This window comes from Protopterus annectens, chromosome 5.part0 (genome assembly GCF_019279795.1).
Source record: "Protopterus annectens isolate FY-2018-M chromosome 5.part0, PAN1.0, whole genome shotgun sequence".
NCBI lineage: Eukaryota > Metazoa > Chordata > Ceratodontiformes > Protopteridae > Protopterus > Protopterus annectens.
In genome coordinates, this window is record NC_056735.1 from 1,861,599,054 (window position 1) to 1,861,623,447 (window position 24,394).

General features: G+C 45.0%; 1 protein-coding gene across 1 annotated transcript in view; it reads right to left on the reverse strand.

Moving 5' to 3' along the window:
- Positions 1–17,969, reverse strand: part of SUGT1 (SGT1 homolog, MIS12 kinetochore complex assembly cochaperone) — a 1,565,243-nt gene extending 1,547,274 nt beyond the window's left edge. Inside the window, exon 1 of the mRNA XM_044071688.1 lies at positions 17,899–17,969. The gene's annotated coding sequence lies outside the window, so the exon portion shown is untranslated. The remainder of the gene's footprint in view (positions 1–17,898) is intronic.
- Positions 17,970–24,394: the final 6,425 nt, after the last annotated feature.

The following is a 24,394-nucleotide window of genomic DNA, read 5'->3' on the forward strand; positions in this document are numbered from 1 at the left end:
CACATTGGCAACGTTTAAAGCCAGACTTAGCTTTCTCAGACATCTTATTAAAGTAACAAGGTTTAAATTTAATAAAAGTCAAATCCAGTAATATGTCTAATCCAGTAAGTTTAGTCAAATCCGGTAAAAAGGTAAATCCAGTAGTTAATCCAGTAAAAGGGATGTCCAATCCAGTAACTTTAGTGGGGTTAGGCCCCGAGGGAAAACTCTAATAAAGTTAAAATAACTTTAAATGGAACCGAGGATTTCTCGAAACACTATAAATACACACACACACAGTCACTAGATAATATTGAAGAAAATATCTTAAGAAATATAATAAAAAATATAAATCTTAGCTTAAGGTTGCTCGAGCTCATCAAACTGATGCGATCTCTGCAGCGGCAAACTAGATCTGAGGTAAAGGCAGAGGGGGATTGTGGGAGTTAGGTTGGTCTCGAGCTTCTTCTCGATGCAGAGCTTGCAAGCGGCCGACACGGAGCCGAGGATCGGCTCCGAACCCAGGTGTAAGAACAAACGGTGAGATCGAACACTCTCACATGATGCGTTTGTCCTCGGCCGCCATGGACTCCGGGGGGGGCTCCAGCGTATTCCTTAATCAAGTCTCGGTGGAGTCTGATAACATTTGCCATATAGTTCAGTGCCCTCACAGAGAAGGTAGCTGAAGCAAACAGCCACTTTACAATGCGGTCCAACGTCTGAGATTCCTTATCTGGAGGGTGGACCAAGAACTCTCCTGCGCTAGTTCCTTCTTGGTGGCAGCCGTCACCACCATGGCATCCACTGGAGTACCTTTAGACCAAGCCATCCTATCAGAAGGGGGACTAAGTACCTTGTCTGGCCTTCTGGGAATCGGCTCCAAGGTGTCCGGCTCCTTCCAAGCCCTGGTGGTAATTAAGTCCACCAGGGAGACAGCCAGGGGGGACACCCAAGAAGTAGATGGGCCTGCATTGAACGCATCCAGAAATACAGACTCATCCGCGGAAGGTTTTTGGGCAGACCACCCTCCTCTGATTCGCATCATTTCTATGATGTCTCCAAAGGAGACAACCTCAGAGGGTGACCTTGGGGAACCTTCCCCTTCCTCCAAATCTGTGTCCTCTGTCAGGGGACTCAGGGGAGTCCAGTTGCCTCCTTTTGCACTTCCGTTTGTGAGGAACCTCCTCGGTGGGGCTATCTGAGGAGGGCTCACCCACGGGGTCCTGTTCCTGTAAGGGAACTAACTGGAGCGCCGATGCAGGCTGTCCCTGTGGCCGAATGATGGAGGACAGGCCCAAATGCGCAGGGGTGACGGATGGATCCGTAGCCCGGACCGTGGATCTGGAAGTCCTCAACAGCACCCTCTCCACTACATCAAACGCCAAGGGTGAACCACTCTCCCCTGGCTCCGAGAGCAGCCCCCTCGGCGCCGATGCAGGGATCGGCGTCAGAGCCGAAGCAGTCCGACCTAAATGGCACCGAAGACACCGTTCCCCCCCACAGATCCAACGCTCAGCTCCAAGAGCTAGCAACCAACACGCTTGAGGACATAGTCGGCGTCGAAGTAACCAAGACTGTCGGTGCCGACGGATCCCCGGGTCTGAAACGGCATGGATCCAAAGACTCCGAAACCCGATACCGGATCGGAGAAGGAGCGATCGGGATAAAGAAAGGGTCCGAGCTCTCCCCCAGGGGGGGGGGGCTTGGAACACCCCCATCTGCATTTGAGCCTGCAAGAAACGACACATCATTCAGTCTAAATCAGCGTCAGTCAAGCTTCTGGTGGATCTAGAGGAGGTTGCAGAGGCAGGCCTGAGGGGCCACCTCGCGGACCTCGAGGGAGACCGGTACTCCTCTTCCAGCTCCGGGGAAAAGCAAGGAGAGCGGCGCCGAGAATGAGGAGAACCAGAGACCCTCTTAGTGGGACTAGCTACCTTAGCTGGCGGGGCCGAGGGATGAGACTCAGCCCGCCTTTTGTGCCTATGCCCGCCCTTGTCTCTCCCTTGTCACTCCTCTTCTCCTTAGAAGAAGAAGAAGAGTTCCCCTCACCTTGAGAAACAGAGGGAGTTTGAGTCCCCAACAAGGGATGGGGATCGGAAGGCACGGAAGCCGCAGAGAGGAGGAAGAAGAACCCGGGGGTAACAATCCCGCCAGGATTAGCTTGTTCCTCCTATCCCTGATGGCCCGGGGGTTGAAAGCTGCACAGACCTGGCAGTTGGTGGATAAATGGGCCACCCCCGGACAAATAACGCCATCGGCTGGGGACAGCTTATGACCACACTCAGTGCATTTAGAAAACATGGCTTTAGGCCCTTCAGCCATCACACTACACACTCACACACTAGGGGGAGGGTGAAAAATAAATTTGAAGAGAATTTACCACAAAAAAGTTAAAATAAGTATACTAGACGGTAAAGGGGGCTAAACCAAGCATACACAACACAGAAAATCCTTAGAAAAAAGCAATTTTAAAGTTTTTTATAAACTTGAAATCTCTTATCCACGCCAAGAGCTCGTCTCTAGAAGCTGCTGTAAGCTGCAGCAAACTAGATCTGGGAATGGGGGATGTGTTGCAGGGGATTATGGGTAGGGGAGGAGCTAGGAGCTCAGATCTTTAGCTAGGTAAAGCTGCCGGGTCGGATCCGATACCCACAGGTTGCAGACCAAATGAGGTTAACCACTTCAGATCCCTTTTTACCACGTCAAACACGGAGGGAGAACGAACCTCCTGTGGAACCAATAAGGAAGCCGGTCTCCCCGGGTCCGACGACAGAATCGGAGCCAGGCCCTAAGTGGATGGAGCTCCAAGGCAGGGAACTTGGCCTGACAAAGCAGAGCCGATGAAAAAAATTCCACTCCATCGGATCCGACACCCAAGCTCCGGCTCCGATAGAGGCTCAGATCCAAACTGGTCGGATCCAACACGCTCCAGGCAATTGTCAGCATTGAGGAAGCAGGTACCGTCAGCGCCGACCCCCTAACTAAAGCCATTCTCGTATCAGTGTACTCTGAACCTGGTGGATGGATCGGAGAAGGAGAAATCTGTGTACAAAAAAAGGAAGCAAGCTCCCTCCTCCTTGGGGAGAGGGGGCTGGCAAGACCCCCATCTGGATCTGAGTACGAGTGAACCTCATAATTTTATCCATGTTGACTTCTGATAAGGACTGTGTGGTCCTCAATGAGGCCACAGACTAGCACCTTGCGGGTCGGGGCACCGAGGACCTAGATGTAAGAGCAGGTCTCCTCCGGCTCCAGGGAAAACCTCGGATCCTATGGGTCTTAACAGGTGAAGGGAGGTCGGGGACCTCTTACGTTTCTACGTCCTAGATTTTGGCTTTGTCACCCCTTCTCTCTGCCCTTTTTCCTCTCCATTATGCAGGCTTGAAATGGGAGGTTGAGTCCCAGCCTGGAAGAGAGGAGAAGCAAGGGCAAGAGAAGAAGGAGAGGTGGCCATAGCAGCCGCTGTGACCGAAGCTGAGGACAAGGCAACATCCTCAGAAGTGGGAAGAAGGCCTTTCAGGGCCAACTTAGCCTTCCTGTCCTTGACTGCACGTGGGTTAAAACCCGCGCATATAGAGCAGTCTACACTGAGATGGGCCACGCCCAAGTACATTAAACAAATAGTGTGGCCATCTGCTGGGGACAGCTTAAGGCCACACTCAGTGCACCTTTTAAACACCGGCTTAGCCATTTATGCAAGAGGGAAAACAAGTAGGTAGAAAAAAATATTTTCCCACTGAAAAAACACTCACCACATTCACAAAAAGAACACACTGAGGGAGGAGGGAAAGCAAGTACACCCACTAACTATGCTAAACTAAGTTAAACAGCACCAAAGTTTAAACACACAATGCACAAAGCGAGAAGAGAAGAGAAGGGGAACCTACACTAATCACTATCCTGAAGTTAGTAGAGAAAAAAGGCTTTCAAAAAGCTTTAAGACCCACTTACTACTCGGAGCTCTGGAGATCACAATGCTTCAGCTAGCCGTGGCAAATGAGATCTGGAGGCTGGAAGGTAGTGGAGGTGTATTTTGGGTAAGGGGAGGAGCTTGGAGCTCAGAGCAGATGCTAGTAAGATTGCCGGCTTGGATCCGATAAGGATCCGGTATTCCACAGGTTGAAGATCAAATGAAGTAAACTACTTCAGATCTGCAACCAATCAGACCCAAAGAACCCTGGATCCGAAGAAGTTTCAAATGATCTTTAGTGTTTGAACAGACCAAACCTGCCAGATCCGAGGAGAGCTTTAGATCCAGAGGAGGACCAAGGATCTTTGGGTCTGAGGGTAGGAGCCAAAATCCTGTATGTTGGTTCCATTATTTAGTATCTTTTTTTTTTTTTTTTTTTTTTAAACCACTGCTTTTCGAAGAGGGTGTGAGCCCCTAAAGGAACCACTGTAATCAAGAAGAAATTTGTCGAAAACGGCAGGCTTACAACAAACCAAACATTTCTTAAATATGAAAAAGTACAGTTTTGTACCTACCATAAATGTAGATGTTCGAGGAACCACATTGCTGCAGTCCTAACCATTGGGTAGTCCGCTGTCCCAGTCGGCCCGAATACCAAAGTATATGGCTGACGTCGGTCAAGGCGCATTAGTCTGACGTCAGGGTACTAATGCGCATGACCGACGTCATACCCTCAGTCTTTTCTTGCCCCAGATGTCAGAAGACCCTAAAAAGACAAGGCCAAAACCAAAAACACCAAACACTCCTGCACCAAAAATATGTACAATATATACAAATTTACAAGAGTATAACCTCACCCACACAACCCCCCTAAACACAGAGGGGAAGGAGGGAGGGTAAATTGGACTGCAGCAATGTGGATCCTCGAACATCTACATTTATGGTAGGTACAAAACTGTACTATGTTCTTCATTCCACATTGCTGCAGTCCTAACCATTGGGTAGAATCCCAAAGCAGAGGTAAGGGAGGCTGGCAAATCATAAAGAAGCAGAAGCTGTCAACATGCCTTGCAAAATAGCTGTGGCAAAACCAGCCCTAGATTTAGAGTAGAGAGGAAGGTGGTAATGCTTAGAGAAAGTATGCACTGAACTCCAAGTAGCTGCCTCCAAAATATCCTTAGTTGCCACCCCCCTTAGAAATGCTGTTGAAGTGGCAGTAGCCCTAGTGGAATGAGGCCTAATCCCAGCTGGAATCTCCTTGCCATGATGGGAATAACAAAATGCAATGCAAAACCCAATCCACTTAGAAATAGTTTGTTTTGACACAGGCTTGCCCTGAGAACTCAAAGCAAAAGAAACAAACAACTGCTGAGACTGCCTAAAATCCTTGGTCCTGCTTAAATAATAACGCAACTGCCTGTGTACATCTAAAGTGTGCAAAATCTTTTCCCCTTATTTTGGGGATCTGCATAGAAAGTAGGCAAATGAATAGTTTGGTTTAAAGCCACACTAGAAACCACCTTAGGCATAAAAGAAGGATTAGTACGTAATGATACCCTATCCTTATGGAAAATCAAAAAGGCTCTACCGCCATAAGGGCCTGCAATTCAGAAACCCTTCTTGCAGAAGTAATGGCCAACAAAAAGCAGTCTTCCATGACAAGTATTTCAATTCAGCAGTAGCCGCAGGCTCAAAAGGTTGTAGAGTAAGTTTCTCCAACACAAAATTGAGATCCCAAGCAGGAGTAGGAGCTCTACGGGGGTCTTATATTCTTTGCCCCTCTAAGAAATTGCTTGAACAAAGGATGCGAAAACAATGGTGGGTCACAATCATAGTGAGCTGAAATTGCTGCAGCATGAATCTTAATGGAAGAGAAAGACAAACCTTTGCCCAATAACTCAGTAAGATATTGAAGAGCCACACTCAAATTAGGCTCAGAAATCTCCAAATTCTTTGCTGCACTCCAAAATAAAAATCTCTTCCATTTTCTCGTATACTTTCCTTGTACTAGGTCTTCTGGCTTCCATAATCACATTTAAAACTTGTTGAGGAAGTTGAGACCTGCTGTGTTTCAAAACAGAATATGCCAGGCTGTTAGATGAAGAGAGTGAAGCTTGACATTGAGCAGGTGACCGTCCCTCTGAGACAACAGGTGTGGAATCAAAGGTAAAGGCCATGGAGGCTTCCTTACCAGACTCCTCAGTAATGGGTACCAGTGTTGCCGAGGCCAATCTGGAGCTATTAAAATCATCCTTGGCTTGTCTTGTCTGACCTTTAGGAGCACCTTTGGAAGAAGAGGCAGAGGTGGAAAGGCATACACATGAAGATTTTTCCAACTGAAAGAAAGAGCATCCACTTTCCAAGCTGTGTGATGAAACCTCTTTGTGCAAAACTTTGGCAGCTGGTGGTTTAGTGGAGAAGCGAACAGATCTATGTCTGGAGTTCCCCATGACACTGTCAATTTCAAATACATGAAGATCCAGTTTCCACTGTGGGGATCCATGATTTGTCTGCTTAACACATCTGCTAAGGAGTTCTGTGCTCGGCAGAAACCTTGCCTGAAGAGTTAGTTGCAAGCTGAGCGCAGTCTCCCATAAAATCATTGCTTGCCTGCACAACGGGTAAGAATGTGTTCCCCTTGTTTGTTGATGTACCACATGACAGTTGTGTTGTCTGTTAGAATCAACACCTGCCCTGGAAGAAGCAACTCCTTGAAAGCCATTAATGCAAACTGGACTGCTAACATCTCCTTCATGTTGATATGTAGATGCTGTAGTCTGGCAGGCCACTTGTCTTGTATCCACTTTCCATTTAGATGAGCTCCCAAGCAATGTCTGAGGCATCTGTCGTTAGAATCTGACTCGCCTCTGGCCGGGTCACAGAGAGTCCCTTGTTTAGGTGACATTCCTGAGCCCACCACAAAATTCCTGTTGAATGCAAGGTATTATTTGAATGACAGTGTCCAAATCCTGGCAGTGCTGTGTCCATACATTTTGAGATACCATTGCAGCTTCCTCATATGCAGTTTGGCATTGGGAAGCACCAGAATACAAGATGCCATGAACCCTAAGGCTTGAAGGACTGTCCTTGCAGTCAGCCCGGACTGAAGAGATAGTTGATGGAAGTAAATGGAAAGATTCTTTTGTTTGTCCGGGGTTAGAAAGGCCATCTGGGCTGCTGTATTCAGTCTCACACCCAGAAAGCACATGTCTTGAGAGGGTACTAGACTGGACTTTATTTCGTTCACAGAATACCCTAGGCATCTTAGCACTGCTATCACATATTCCAAATGCTGTAAAGGTCTTCCTTTTCTTGAGCCAGAATCAGGCAGTCGTCCAAGTAAGGATAGATTTGAATTCCTTTTAGCCTGAAGTAAGCTATCACTGGAGCCAGAACCTTTGTGAATACTCTGGGCAGTAGATAAGCCAAAGGGCAATGCAGAGAACTGATAATGGGAATTTCCAGCTCGAAGCAGATACTTCCTGCAACTTAGTCTGATAGGCACATGAAGGTAAGCCTCCTTGAGATCTAAAGTTACCATCCAGTGATCTTTGCCCAGCAGAGGTAAAAGCTGTTGTAACGTCAACATTTTGAACTTGGGAATGTCCAGATAAGTGTTGAGGATAGATAAATCCAAAATTGGTCTCCATGTGTTCCCCTTCTTTGGTACTAGGAACAGGCGAGAATAAAATCCTAGGCCCCTTTCTGGCACAGGAACTGGCTGAATGGCCCCTATTTGGAGTAACTGAGAAATTTGCTTGTGAGCCTCTTTTCTTTGTAGAGGAGGAATGTCTGGCATGCCTTTGAAAGGAGGCAAGGTATGGAAATAAAACCTGTAACCGTGGTGAATGATATCCAAAACCCATCTGTCTTGGGTAATTAAATCCCAATTTTCTTTGAAAAGAGCCAACCTTCCTCCCAAAGGTGCTGCCAGACGAGAACGTACTGGCAGCTGAAAAGGCAGGTCATTGGGTCTGTTTACGAAAGGACTGACCCCTGCCCTCACCAGAAGTCTGAGCAGGTGAACTCCCTGTTCTAGGCCTAAAGGAACCTTGAGCTCTGCCCCTACCACGCCTAGACCTACCCCTAGACTGGGAATCATAAGCAGGATACGTCCATCCCTTAGTAGGCCAATTTCTACTAAACTTCGGAGGCTGCACCTGCAAAAAATCTTTAACAGTTTGCATAGACTTAGCCTTGTCCTCCATTTTCTTTAAAACTGCTTCCACAGGCGAACCAAACAACACGTCAGACTGTAAAGGAGCATCCAAAATCCTTGTCTTAACATGCTCAGCTAAATTCTGATCCCTCAACCAGGCGTGCCTACGAAGAACAGAACCAGTGGCAGCCACCCTCGAGGAGGCCTGCACAGCATCAAAACCACATTGCAAGGAATGCTTACCCACCTGTTCAGACACATGAACTAAATCCTGCAACTCTTTACACTCAATACCTTCCGCCAGAGCATCCACCTTAGACTTCAATTGTGAAAGGAGATAATTTTGATATTTTAACATGTGAAACTGGCAATTCAACGCCGTCATAGCTAAAGTGGAAGAAGTATACACTTTCTTTCCCCATCTATCCAAAGCCCTTGCCTCTTTATCAGGAGGAACAGGATTTTTAACAACAGAAGCCTTAACACCTTTAGGCCCCTGAGAGACAGTTTCCGGGTCTGCCCTAGGACTCTAAAAAGATACTTATGAGCTTCAGGCACCCTATAGTACCTATCCGGTTTAACTGGGGCAGGAGGCAAAGAATCAGGGTTCAGGGAAGCCTCTGCAAAAACATCTTCCACCACATTCAGAACAGGAGGTATAGCTAAAGGCCTATGCTGGGGTAAAAACAAGAATTCCCTAAGCCTCTTCCTGGAATCAGAGAAATCTTGACCTTCCCATTTAAAATGCTCCCTCATGGAATGAAGAGTCTCTGAAAATGAAAAATCCTCAGGAGGAGAAGCTGAAGGAGTAGAATCATCCACATCAGAATCAGAATAAGGAGGATATTCCTGCAAGTCTTCAGCCGAAGACTCAGAAGCCTCCGAACACTGCTCAAAACTCTCAAACTCAGGTTCCACCCTAGGCCTCTTATCAGGAGGGGGCATAGAACCTCTAATCATAGTAATCAAATCCTCTGCCATTTTAAGCATATGTTTCTTAGGCAAAGATCCTGAAGAGCTAGGAGAAACCCCCACTGAAGTTAAACCTGGCCTGCCTCTCAAAGAAGCCTTGGAAACAGAAGGGGAGGCTCTAACCACCTTAGGAAGAGAGGGAAGAACAGCCACCTGAGAAGCCCCTTCAGCCTGGCCTACCTCCTGAGAGGACACATCCTGTAACAGTAAAGTCTCTCCCTGAGACTCCAAAGAAACTCCTGGCAGAATCTCCGGCTCCACTGAGCCTTCTAAAGAACCGACGTCCAGGACTGTCGGTTCTTCCCCTCTAGGCTTTGCTGCTTTGTCCTTGCGCTTTTTGACGAGCGGGCGGAGCATCCGACGGCATTTTATAGTTACAACGCTTCCCAAAAACTAACCTGGCACAGTCTAACCTTCTCTTAATAGTGCGTTTGTTAAATCTAGCACAAGAGCGGCATCCAATAACGTCGTGCTCAGGCCCTAAACAAGGTATACACAAAGTATGGTAATCTCTATGAGGTATCTGTTTCCCACAAGAAATACAGTTATTCACTTTTTCTGACATCCGGTTAAATACTGAGGCAAGAAAAACCAAAATATTCCCAACGGGTACTTAGCCAACTTTGATTCGGTCTGAAACTCCGACTTCAGAAAATTTCATAACGCCAACCTGCACTCGCAAAACTGCTTCTGCATCGGACCATGCGGCAAAAAAAGACTGAGGATATGACGTCGGTCATGCGCATTAGTACCCTGACGTCCTGACGTCAGACTAATGCGCCTTGACCGACGTCAGCCATATACTTTGGTATTCGGGCCGACTGGGACAGCGGACTACCCAATGGTTAGGACTGCAGCAATGTGGAATGAAGAACATCTGCAGTCATCCTGTAACTTCAATACTGTACAGAAGCCTAAACAAGAAAGCAAAACCTGTACATAAACACACCCAAGAAGGCAGCCAGAGCCGTAGGAAAATAGAAGTTATGTTCTTACCATAACGTTCCATGTTAGTTGTCTTCTTCTCGCCTTCTTCTTGCTGGATGGGTTCGGAGCCGACCTCGGCTCCGACTCGGCCACTCTAAAGCTCGAGAGTTGGTTCCACCGGCTCGAGGCTCCCCTTATATCCCACAATGCTAGGCGAGAGTTACCTCAGATCTCGTTTGTAAGCTAACCCCAGCTTATAACAGAAACAGTATAGCTGTAAAAAACAGAATCCACCTCTAACAACAGGAAGAAGAAGGGAGACCTACATCCTGAAACAAGAAATATGCCTAATAGCATATAGCTAAGAAAGAGGTGGTAGAAAGAGAGGTCACGATCACAACTCCTCTAGGTCTGTCCAGGCCAGGGGGAAGGAGGGTGGGACGCAAGAAGAAGGCGAGAAGAAGACAACTAACATGGAACGTTATGGTAAGAACATAACTTCTATATGTTAAGTTGTCTATCTCGCCTTCATTCTTGCTGGATGGGACCGCGTCCCTAGCACCTTGTCCCGGGTGGCCTAACGGAACAGACTCCTGAGAACAGTGGAACCAAAATTAGCTCTATGCCTAGAAGCTAAATCCAACTTATAATGGGAAATAAAAGTGTGAGGGGTAGCCCAAGTAGCCGCTGCACAAATGGTGTCAATAGGCAGTCTGTCTTGGAAGGCTAAAGAAGTAGCCAAAGCTCTGGTGGAATGGGCTTTAGGCTTATTAGGCAGTTTTGGTGTCTAATCTCATAAACAAGGGTAATCAGAGATGTTAGCCATCTGGATAAAGATACCTTTGAAACTGGAAGTCCCTTTCTGCTTTCCATAGGAGACAAACAGCTGATCAGATTTTCTGAATTGTTTCGTCCTGTCCAAGTAGTACCTTAATTGACGATGAACATCCAGACAGTGTAATTTTTGTTCAGACCTATTTGAATACTCCGGGAAAAAGACAGGGAGGTCAATGCATTGGTTTAGATTTGATGTTGAAACCACCTTAGGCAAAAGGACGGGTTAGTTCGTAAGGAAACTCTGTCCTTATGGAACACAAGGTAAGGAGAACGACAACTGAGTGCTTGAAGTTCTGAAATTCTTCTAGCTGATGTGATAGCCACCAGAAAGAGAGTTTTCCATGATAATAACTTTAAGGAACATGAAGCTGCAGGTTCGAAAGGGGAAAGAATCAAAGAAGCAAGAACTAAATTTAGGTCCCAAGGAGAAGGAGGATTTCTTACAGGAGGTCTGAGAAGAAAAACTCCTTTCAAAAAGGCTTTGCAGAGTTTGTGGGACATTAGGGCGGATTCAGAAATACCCACATGGAAATTAGAAATAGCTGCCAATTGAACCTTAAGAGTAGATGGAGATGAACCTGCATGGAAGAGTTCAGCAAGAAAATCAAGGACTAGTTGGATGGAAGCGGTGAAAGGATCTATGTCCTTTCCTTGTGCCCAATATGAAAAGCGTTTCCACTTACTCAAATAAATCTTTCGAGTGGAAGATTTATGGGAAGCTATCAAAATATCTCTAACAGAGTGAGATAATTGAGGAAGCCTGGCTACGGTTGGAAGTGGAGGAACCAAGCAGTGAGGTTCAGAGAGGGAGGGAGCGATGAAACTGACCCGACTGATGGATCAAAAGATCTGGAACTAGGTCCAGATTCCACGGTCGCTCAAAAGAAATCGATGCAGAAAGGGGAACCACACTTGTCGAGGCCAGTAAGGAGCAATGAGGATCAATGAGGCCTTCTGAGCGATAGCTTTCTGTATTACTTGAGAGATCAGTGGGAAAGGAGGAAATGCATACAGAAGTCCCGGGGCCAAACTTGGACTAGCGTCCCTGCTGGGTTGGCCTGGTAAAGGGAATAGAGTGAAGTATTCTCTGCACTTGCTGTTTTGGGGAGTAGCAAAAGATCGCAGCAAGGCTGACCCCACTTGAGAAAAATCTCTCTCACTACAGAGTCTTTCAGAGACCACTCGTGAGGCATGAGAATAGCTCTGCTCAACTTGTCCGCAATGTGATTGGACTTCCCGGGATGTGCGTTGCTATCAGAAAACGCTGAGAAGAAATCGCCCATTGCCACAGTCTGAGTGCTTCTCGACACAGGGGTATGATCTGGTTCCGCCTTGTTTGTTGATGTACCACACTACAGACATATTGTCTGTCTGGATTGCAATCGTTCCCAAGGGAAGAGAGTGTTGAAGGGCTTGCAACGCTAAAAGCACTGCTCTCATCTCCAGAACATTTATGTGCAAGTGGCATTCGTTTGGTTGCCAAGTGCCCTGGACTGTCCTGCCCTGATAATGCCCCCCCCCACCCGATCAGGGAGGCATCCGTTGTCAGAGTAGCAACCGGAGGAGGTGGAACAAATGGTCTCCCCAACAGGAGCTGGGGGGAAGACATCCACCACATGAGATGCTTTTTGCACGCTTGCATGATCATAATGGTGTGAGACATTGGAAGTTCCTGGTATGACCATTGAGAAAAGAGCATCCACTGAAGGATCCGCATGTGGTATCTGGCCAATGGAAGGAGGGGTATGGCCGCTGCCATGATTCCCAACACCTTTAGAACTAACCTGGCTTTAACTCTGTTGTTGTTGAGAAGTAGTGATACCAATTTTTGAATGTCTGATATCCTTTGGTTCGTTAGTGTTGCAGACATGTTTACAGTATCTAAATTTGCCTATGTAGGTAATAGTACGACAAGGCGACAAAACAGACTTTTCGCAATTTATTGAGATACCCAGTTTTTGACAGGCGAAAAGTGTAATCTCTGGCCATCAGAAGGAGATGCTTGGTGGGAGCTGTGAGGAGCCAGTCGTCCAAATATGGAAACACCTGGAATCCTTGTCGTCTCAGGTGAGAAGCTACCACTGCCATGCATTTGGTAAACACCGGGGCAGTGGTGAGACCAAAGGGCAGGGCCCTGAATTGAAAATGACTGGTTCCCAGCCTGAAGCGGAGGAATCTTCTGGAGCGTCTGTTCATTTTATGTGATAGTACGCGTCCTGAAGGTCTATAGAGCACATCCAGTTTCCTTTTCCCAATAGGGAAGAATGGATTGCAGCGTGACCATCCGAAATCTTGTTTTCTTGACCGATCTGTTCAAGATACTGAGATCCAAAATTGGTCTCCAGTCCCTGTTTTCTTTGGAACTAAAAAGAACCTTGAGTAGATTCCGGATCCTAGTTGGTCTGCTGGCACTGGTTGAATAGCTCTTTTGCAAGCAGTTTTGAAATTTCCAAAGCTGCTATATCCCTTTGAGCGGTGGGACATCTGGAAGGGATTTTTTGACTGATTTGGAAAAGCGAAGAAAGGGAATAGAATAACCTTCGAAATGATGGACTGTACCCATTTGTCTTGTGTCAAGGATAGCCAGGCTTCTGGGTACAGTGACAATCTTCCCCCGGCTGCCTCCGAAGATGGGCAGTCGGGCAACACCTCAGGGATGCTGAAAGGGCTTATCGGAGAACGTTTCTCGATTGCCCTGGTTCTGCGGACCCCCTCTGCCTCTAGAGCGACGTCTACCATTGTTGTTCCCCTCTGCCTCTGGCGAGGAACCGACTCTGTCGTCAGGCGAAGTCCCTTGGGATTGTTTACGGAACCACATCTTTCCCCTTCTGGCCTTTGGGGTAAGGCCTAGAAGGAGTAGAAAAACGGACTCCGACGGCAGAAAGGGTCTTGCCATCAGTCTTGCACCTAGTCAGGGTTTCTTTCACTTGTGGACCAAAAAGAGATGTTCCATCAAAAGGGGAGTTCGTGAAAGACGTCTTGAAAGGTTCCGCAAAATTGCATAGCCGCATCCAGGCGTGCCTACGTAAGGCTACCCCTGTTCCTGCGGCTCTGCTCGCTCCATCAGCCGCATAAGAGAGGAGGCGCATGGAGGAGTTGGAAATAGAATTAAGGATAGCCAGCTGCGTGTTCATTTTCTCTTGGAAACCCGCAGCTGTAGGGTCCTTCAGCATTTCACTCGCTTCTTTGATCAAGTCCCTTTGAAGGCAGTGAAATGGCACAGGTAATTCAGCGAACGCATAGTAAAAGTCGCTGAGGAGAACATCCGCTTCCCGTACCTATCCATGGACCTAGATTCCTTGTTAGGTGGATGGACAGGCACTGAAGGATCAGCCAGTTCCTTCTTTGTGGCGGCAGCTACCACCATAGCATCCACAGAGACTCCTTTCGATAAAAATTCCTTGTCTGATGGAGCTGTGATGAATTTGGAGGGTCTCCTGGGAGTGGGGTCCACTGAATCAGGAGCCGTCCATGCCTTTTAGCAACCACCTGCATGAGGGGTCGAAGGGGGACACCCAGGAGGTGGAAGGACGAGAGCCAAACGCCTCAAGATACACAGATTCGTCCTCCGAAGGGTTGAGGGCTGGCCAATTTCCCCTCTGTTTAAGGATCTCCAGAATGTCTGCAAATGAGACATCTTCAGAAGGGGAACGGGGAACCCTCAGAATCATCCAGATCTGTGTCCGGCGTGATAGACTCAGGTGAGTCAATGTGCTTCCTCTTGCACTTCCTCTTCCGAGGGGCTCTTCTGCCAAATTAGGAGAGGCCTCGGAAGAGGATGAAATCCCAAAGGGGGCTCCTGAGGAGTTGGCTCTCTGCGGTCCGGGATGAGGGAGTGAGTCGATTTACCCTGAGGCAGCATAGAGGGAGGGGCTGACGGAGCCGACTGTGGAGTAGAGCCAGGCTCTAACGCACTCCGCATGACCTCGAAAGCACCCCTGTCAGGCAGAGCCAGAGGTCCCCGCTCCGAGGAGCTAAGGACCCCTCGGCACCGACAGTGATGGCTCGAAGGCCGATGTCGGAGCCGAACTCACCAGCGCCGAAGCACCGAGAGGGAGAGGGGGGTCGGACAAGGGTCCGATGCCACTCACCCCCTCGGAGCCGACGAGGGAAGTCTGGCGCCGAGATTCCTCCATGGAAGAAAACGGAGCCGACGGCGGCGCCGAAGACAATTGTCTCGGCTCCGAGGTGACCACAGTCTCGGTTCCGACACGACCCGGCTCCGAACTCAAGAGAGTCGAAGGAGGAAAGAGTTGATGGACCGGGGCAGGCACCGACTGATGAGTCGGGCTCTGAAGCATCTGGGCTAGTGCCTCAGACTTGAGTAGGTGACTCACCACCCTCTGAAGGTCATGATCGGACAGCCTCGATGACCTAGAGGAATGAGACCTTTGGCTCCGTTCAGACAGCAGGGGAGATCCTGGAGCCGAATGAACGGAGCCAAGAGAAGGTGACCTAGACCTCTTTCTGGTTGTCGGCTCCGAAGATCTTGTCGGAGCCGACACGGGTACCTCGATAACCTCGGCTCCGGCCGGAGGAAGCCACAGAAACTGTGGACTGAGTCTTATCGGCTCCAGCCGGAGCCGATAAAGGCAAAGGTTGAACAACCTGAGGTCTCGGCTCAGAAGCCGGAGCCGAAGACCTCGATGCCTTGGAGGGCTTCCCTGTTGAGACAGACAGGGAATCCTCAGGCTTCAACAAGCCTCTCAGAATAAGCTTGTTTTTTCTTTCCTGCAGGACCCTGGGGCTGAAGCCATGGCAAACAGCACAGGAGTCCTGCAGGTGCAAAGGCCCCAGACAATAGACACAAGAAGTGTGAGCGTCTGTCAGAGACATTTTCTGACAGCACGCATCACACTTCTTGAATCCGGAGACCTTTGCTTCTTTTGACATAGCCTAACTGGTGAACACAAACACACACTCAAACACACCAGTTATACCCTGTCAGAATAACAACTTTAGTAAAAATACTAAAAAAATAAAGTACAATAAACAGTAGTTAAACTACACAAACACTCCCTAGGGAAGGGAAGGCCTAAGGCCCAAGGGAAGAACTAAAGTTCTTTTAAACAAAAACGGGAAAAAATTAGGTCGGGGATAAAGTTCAATGAACTACACTAATTTGAGAATAATTAAACTAAAAAAGGGGTAAAAAGAGTAACTTTTAATAGAAAAGCTTAAACTCACCAGGAACCGGTAGAACAACCAACCTCGAAGCTGTAGCGGCAAACGAGATCTGAGGTAACTCTCGCCTAGCATTGTGGGATATAAGGGGAGCCTCGAGCCGGTGGAACCAACTCTCGAGCTTTAGAGTGGCCGAGTCGGAGCCGAGGTCGGCTCCGAACCCATCCAGCAAGAATGAAGGCGAGATAGACAACTTAACATCTAATGACGACGAGATTCAGTAAAATCAAAAGACTGAAAGAATCTGTATGTTGTGACCATACGGTAAACACTAACTCCTACAGTCTCCAACGATCAGCAGCAGCCGCCATACCTCCCCAACCTCGCAAAGCAATAAATATGGACAAAGCCATAAGACATGGAGGAAAAATGGCCCAAATATACGAACACTCTAATTAAAATATATCTCTGACGAACTGAGAAAGTTGAAAACTCAAAAGTCTGTCATAACTTTATGACTTTAACCTTCCTTGATAAACCAGAAATTGTCAGAAACTCACAATTCTGAGAACAGACCAAAAAATGTGCCAACACTGGACATTCTGCGAAATCTGTACAGTGAGAGGAACAGTTGCTCTTAATGGTCTGGTGTGCACGGTGGGTGGAGCTCCTATCGGCAATAACAAAAAAGGAGATCCTTAAAGGGGAAACAGGCAAAATTGCTACAACACTCTATAAACATCTGAGACAAGGAGGGGAAGAGGAAATAAAAAGCCGAGGAGAACATAAGCTAGATTTGCCTGACTGTTAGCTGCCAGAGACATACATGCGGGAGACACAGCCCAACGGAATGTACATACGAAACCGGAATTCTGTCTTTGAAACTACCTAGCCAAGACATCATAGTATAGTTGCCAGAGATCTAAAAACAATGGCTCTGATAACACGGAAGTCGCTAGCATCATCGGAATTAAGATAGTAAGTACTTTCTCAGGAAATAAAGTCCGAAAACTCAAATGTATGTTGTGGAAGGCAGAAAAACCTAAAGCAACTCGGAGCAACCAAGAAAAAAGAAAACTTTTTACCAGCACTAACATGAGAAGCCCAGAGGGAGGAAGGGACTATCTACCAAACACCACTTATATAAAAAGAAGAAAATATAAGAAAAATAAAGACCTTACAGCTCGAGACTACAGAATCTTCCATCCTATCAGTCTGGCAGCAAACGAGATCTGAGGAGGTACAGGTAGCATGGTGCATTATGGGAAAAGGGAGGAGCTTGAGATTAGGACCTGAAGTCTGGAAAATGCATTCAAGTCAGATCCAAGAATCAGATCTGTAACCCATTAGTGAGGAAGAATGAGAAGGACAACATCATATCAGAAATTAACATCTGAAGTTTTTGATAGTTTATTACTGCTGCTTAATACTGTAAGATTTAAGTAATTTTATTTTTCATGTTTCACAAACAAGGAAGTGAAGTTATTCATCTATCTTAACACTGGGGACAGCTATCTCCTTGCATCTTTTTTGTGGTTTTTGCACTTCACCGTCATGTGACTCACTTTTTGTGACACACAGGGATCCGGGATGCGAGACAAATTTATCACAGTCACTGGTTGTTATTTTTTTATTTACCTAATTTGTTAGGCATCTGTAGTTAGAAATTAACATGGAAGAGGGAAAAGAAAGAGGATTGACTAACTTGCACCAATTTTATAAAGTAGTTAACCTGATGTGGAGCATTTGTATAGAGATACAGAGAAAGAAGAGAACATTTAAAGACTATGCTAGGGAAAAACAAATGCAGCTCTGTACATGAATGGAATGGGTTGGTCAATTAATTTATATCATGGGATGTTAAATTGAGACATGCTAATTAAATTCAGTTGCAAATCTGTGCAACACAAATATCAATCTCTAAATTAACAATTTTTACCAACATGAAACTCAGAACAAAATGTTCATTCATACAATAATAAAAACATACCCTTTCCTAAGGAATGCTGTGGCACAGTTCGCATTCAATTCCAGTGCTTTGTCTGCATCAGTAACTGCATCTGTAAAACACAAAATAATTCAGCAATTACAATTCTGTAATGAAACTCTAAATGTTCATTGTTCCTGTGACAAAGGTAGATATCTGGAAAGTTAACCTGTAGCTACTACATACGCCACTAGAATGAAAGCATCACATTTTGCTATTTCTGGGCAGTGTTAACTATTTTTCGTATTTTGGACAATTAATCCTATTATCCCAATTAGCCTTACCCAAACAGGCATACTCATTTTGCCTATTTTTTGACACCTATCCCTGATAAGAAGTAAGAGCGTATATTGTAGCAAAGACTAAAAATACAAATGCAAATAAATCTGCGCAGTTCCTGAATAAACAGTTCAGCTGGTGGTTCAATGTGTAAACAGCAATATCTACTTGCAGTGTAACACAGTGTAGTTATCAGCAAATATCCAAAAAACACCTTACATACACATGCTGTATTCACTGATCCTTAAACAAAATGTGGTAACTCAAACCAAAAATGCACAGGAATTTGTGTACAAGGCAAGTAAAATGACTAAAATTCAATAGACAATACTACAAACAGAACTAGATTCCAAACTCTTTGGGATCCCAACAGCTGACTCAAAAAATATGACCAAACATGACAAATAAATAAATATACAAACTAAGCAAAACAACCTCAGACATTTTTGGACCTCCATAACAAACTTGTACATCATGGCCACATTACCCACTTTGAAACTCTTTCTACTAACTACACTAATGACAGCACTAGCAGTCAATGTAATGGACATTTTATTAACAAAGTAACTTCTCTCTTAACAGTTCTATCACCTGCAACACCCACTCGCTCCAAAGTCAAATAATCCATAATTTGGATTTTGAACCCCCCCCCACTGCCAAATAATGACTTCTCAAATTGAGACCAGCTACACTTCTCCCTGACAGTCTTTCTGCAGACACCATGGCTTACCTAATCTCCAGCCTAATAAACTGCGCCATCACAAAAATCTAAGATTTGAGAACTTAGTAAAAAATCTTTTATCTTATCACTACATGAAGGTGACACGTCTAACGATAATCTTCAATGACAAGCCAACAGCTATCCAGCCATATAAAATCTTAGAAAAATGTGTCCAATCCAAGCTACTTAAATTTGTTACCACAAACAATTTACTAAGCCTAACACAATATGACTCTGGCCATACCACAGCACTACAACAGCTCTGCTCAGCCTTACTACCACTATCAACAGTAACAGGCATGCAAGTAACTTAGTAACAGCCCTTTTCCTTGACTTGTCAAAAGCTTTTAAGACAAGGTTGCACCAAAAACTACTGTACAAACTCTCATCCCTAGGTCTACAACATTTAACATTTATCTCTCACCTGATTTAACAGCTACCTCAGACAGACTCCAAGGTGTAAAACAGGAAAGTGGCATAGCTCCAGCTCTCTCTCTGCAATGATCTATCCTTAGTCCCTATCTATTTAACATATTCATACATGACCTGCACACCGCAAGTAAACATGTTACCATTATTCAGTATGCTAAAGGTTTCAAACGCATCCGCACTGCCAGAAAACTACAACTTCAAACCCAAACACAAGAATCCTTGAACTCCACTGAAACAAGGCTCAATAACTCTCAATTGCTAAAATCCTAAGACCAAACGTATTCTGTTTGACCTAAACAATACTCAAAGACAAACCTCTCTTCACCATGACTTCTTCTGACCAATCCAAAATTGAACCTCTATCTCATAGATGAACCCATGAAATTTGGACACCACATAAAGCAAGCTATCAGCAAAAAGTACAAAACACTTAGCAACCTGTATCAATCAGCTAAACCTTATCTGACTTGCCAGGCTAAACATCCTTACCAAGCCTCTATTCTCGTTACCCACTCTCATATATGATGCTGCTCCTGTATTTGGAACGTTGCAAGCTACCCAAATAATCCTGCTGGAAAAATGTTACAACAAAACAGTCAAATCCAGTTAACATCTAATCACTGCATGGTTCTTAAACCCTGTTAGAACTGCCTCACTATCTAATATTCACAAAACTACAAATAAAAATGCTCACAGTCTAATTTTTCAATCTGAAAAATGCCAAACATTAAAAAATATCATTCAGCCTTTCTCCCCTTCTAGGACTGTTCCCTCTACTGACAAATTTTTTACTGTACCCTAACCCAATTTAATCAAACAATGCTATACGTGACTCGTAGTATTCCTCTCACGTCTCTAAAGTTTCAAATTCATTCCTCTCTCACCTAGACAAACTAAACTTGAAATCCTCCAAGCTCCTATTAAAACACCACCTAATGATTTAATGGCTTTGCTCAAGCAATAAACCTAGCCAATCCCCCTGAAATATGTCTATTCACTCTATCCTATCCGACTCTAAAATAACTATTTTGGTCAGTTATCTTCTATCATACATGATTAGCTGGCCAGATACACTGTACCATACTCTCTTCAACTTTACATTGTTAAAGTTCAAAAAACATAAAACCACTTCAAAGCCAGACAATCCAAGGTCAAGAGCCCCAAAAAATAGTAAATCCACTGTAACACACAATGAAATTTATTAGCAGCCAAGTAATCCAAAAAGTGAGGTAAGCACTTTCATCTGACACAGTAACAGACTTTATCAAAACCAAATGTGCTTCCATAGCTCATGCATTAAATACTCTTAATTCAAAAACGTCCATTAAGACTTTAAAGTGACAGTACAAGTTAATGAGTAAAACAACCCCTGAAAAGGCAATATAAAAATGTAAAATGTACGTAAAAAACTAGTATGTAAAAAAACAAGTACAAACTTGTATGACATAATATTAACACATGTGAACTGTCTAAAATTATAAAGCATTAGCATTTTCTCTCAATACTGGCATCAAAGAAATGCATTAATTGATGCCTGGGAATACAGTGGCATCAAGTTTGAGCTGCCATCTCAACTCACATTTTTCAATCTCATTACCCCAATTACCCCCATGACATTGAATTTAATAATGTCCAAAATACCAAACTTGTAACCTAAAAAGTTGGTGCACAGTTGTGCGTGTTTATAAAGGGCATTGTTACAATTATGAGTTTCAATAGCATATAAATGCTCATAAATTCTCCTCCTTAAAACCCTCTCAGTCTTTCCTATATAAAACGCTAATGTATACCAACCCTGATGTGTTACAATTCCCATCTGCTAACCTCACCTTTTGTATGGGGTTACCAATCAAAATTTTGGTGTCTTCCAAGATGCAAAAACAATAACTACACCTGCCACATTTCTTTGCCCCCCTCACGTACCTAGATGTAGTTAAAGGGCATTCAAATAAATGTTTCATGTTGTGACCCACCTTATAAGAAAATAAAGGTTTCTTCCCCATGGTGTCAATAAGATTATTGGCTTCTAAAATCACCCAATTTTTATGAAAGAATATTCTGCACTTTACTACCAAAGTGGCCAAACTGTATTACCATAGAGTGGGAAAAATAATTTCTATCTACCACTACGCTCTGCTCCTTGAAAGGTAAGAGTCTTCCTAAAATAGGCATAAACTCAGTGCCCCATCCTTCTAAAACTTCTGCACTGACTCTTTGGACCAAGCTCTCCGGGTAACCCATAACTAAAAACATGTGAGATAAATTACCACGTTCCCATTTAAAATTGTCTAAAGTGGAGCACATTCTGGCACCCCTAATCATTTGCTGCCTGACAATATTCCTTTTTATGTGAAAGGGATGCTGACTGTTAAAACTCAAAAAACTATTTGAATAAGTGGGTTTCTGGTATACCTTAGAAGTAAAAGAACCTAAGGGACCATCCTTAACAATGTTAACATCTAAATAGTCGATAGACATAGTATTAAACGTGTGGCTATATTTTTACTTGGCCGCGTGAGCGGCAACTGATACAAGAACTTGTGAGAAAAACAAGCATCACTCCTTTTACCCACGCCAATATGTTTAATGTGGATAAAAGTTCTACTGGGGACAATGTGCAGAAACAAAACCCAGTTATTGAATCAATGGAAAGCCATTCGGTAATTACGGCTTTCCAGGAGGAGCATTGTGCTGTTGAGGTTCCTTTAATCAATGAGGATGCTGGAGAAGGGTCGTCTGATGCGATACGCATGCCAGCCGATGACCGGAATATGGGCGAATGACTTGGTGAGGCTGGGAGCACAACCCAAGACTGTTTCTTCAGATAATCAACCCCTGTCTTCTTTTCCATAATTGCCTGTTCCAGTAAAGAAGAAAGCAGACAGAAAACGGAATCACTCATACAACAGGAAGCCGAAGAAGCGGAGAACCTTGACATGACTGGTGACTGTGATAACGCTGTTTATAACATTTAGGATTATGTGTTATCTGATGAGCAAATGTTAATTTTAAATAAGGGACTGACAGTTATACAGAGTGTCAGCTCTAATTACAGTGAAATAATTGTAGACTTGATATTATTTGGCAGGAATGTGTCCCTAAAATATATGTATGGTAGGACAAATGTTATGCAATGCAGAAATTTGGGGCAACCGAGTGTTTTTGTACCCTCGATGCATCCCATGGTCAATACTTTTTTAAAAATATGTGAGGATGAGGTGAAATTGTATTTAGTCAACAGAAAAGTAAGCATTATAATTTGTCTGTATTACATAGGAAAAAAAGAAGTTATGTCCTTACCATAACGTTCCATGTGGAGTGTTAATCTCACCTTTGTTCTTACACATGGGTGTCGGAGCTGATCCTCGGCTCCGAGTCGGCCGCTTAGCAAAGCTTTGCATCCAGAAGAAGCTCGAGACCAACCTACCTCCCACAATCCCCTCTGCCTTTACCTCAGATCTAGTTTGCAAGAAACAACACCAGATCCAGCAATAACAATGTAATCACCTATAAAGAATACATACGTATACACAAGGAACGTAACTAGCTCAAGCCAGTAGAACAACAGAGAGACCACTAGTGGGAGACAAACAGACCAGACTTCTAAACCGAACGTTCTTCCAGACCTGAGGGTGGGAGGGTGGGAATGTAAGAACAAAGGCGAGATGAACACTCCACATGGAACGTTATGATAAGGACATAACTTCTTTATGTGAGAGTGTTCAATCTCGCCGTTTGTTCTTACACATGGGTAGCGTCCCTAGCTCCGTTACCCTGAGTGACTCACGGAAGAACGTTCCTGAGCACAGTGGAACCAAAAGATGCTCTGTCCCTGGAAGTCCTGTCCACTTTATAATGAGTGATGAACGTATGTGGTTTAGACCAAGTGGCGGCTGCACAAATAGTGTCCAAAGGCAGACGAGCCGCATGAGCCAAAGATGTAGAAACTGATCTAGTAGAATGTCCCTTTGGTTTGGTGGGCAAACTCTGATTAGAAGCAGAATAAACGAAGGTAATACAATCAGTTAGCAATTTGGAAAGAGTATGCTTCGTCACTGACATGCCCTTTTTTTTGTCCGCAAAGGCTATAAAGAGTTGGTCTGCTTTTCTATGGTCTTTAGTTCTATCTAGGTAGAATCTGAGTTGTCTATGAACATCCAACTTGTGCAACATATATTCCAGCTTATTGGAGTGGTTTTTGAAAAATGTGGGAAGCTCAATGGACTGATTAATGTTGTTAACTGAACAAACCTTAGGGAGGAAAGAAGGGTTGGTGCGTAATGATACCCTGTCCGGGTGAAAAATTAAATATGGCTGCTTAATGGAAAGAGCTTGAAGTTCTGATACTCGTCTGGCTGAAGTGATAGCTACTAGGAAAAGAGTTTTCCAGGACAAGAACTTTAAGGAACAGGAAGAAGCTGGTTCAAAGGGTGGTAACATTAGTTGGGATAAGAGTAGATTTAGATTCCAAGGAGCTGTAGGAAACATAACTGCTGGTCTAAGATGAAAAGACCCTTTCAAGAAGGCTTTACAAAGCCTATGAGCCATAATGGGCGCTCCGTTCTCTCCTACATGAAAGTTCGAAATAGCAGCCAACTGAACTTTTAAAGTGGCAGTAGAGGCCCCTTGATGAAACAGCATGGACAGGAACTCCAAAATCTTGTTTAGAGGGGCCACTAAGGGGTCTACATGCTGTGCAGTCGCCCAGTAGACGAAACGTTTCCACTTACCGGTGTAAATTTGTGTAGTGGAAGCCTTATGAGAGGCTACCAGAATGTCCTGAACCGCCGGAGAGAAAAGATTAGACCTGGCTAAGTAGGGAAGCGGAGCAGCCAAGCTGCTAACTTGAGGGACAGGAGCGACGGGTGGGGAGCTCCTGACGAATGAGTCAGTAGGTCTGGCATCGGGCCCAGAATCCAGGGCTCTCGCATTTGGTGAGCTTGAAGAAAGGGAAACCAAATCTGTCGAGGCAAGAATGGGGCAATGAGAATTATAGTCCTCTCCTGGTCCTTGGCTTTCTGAAGAAATCTGGGTATCAGAGGTATAGGGGGGAAAGCGTACAGGAGA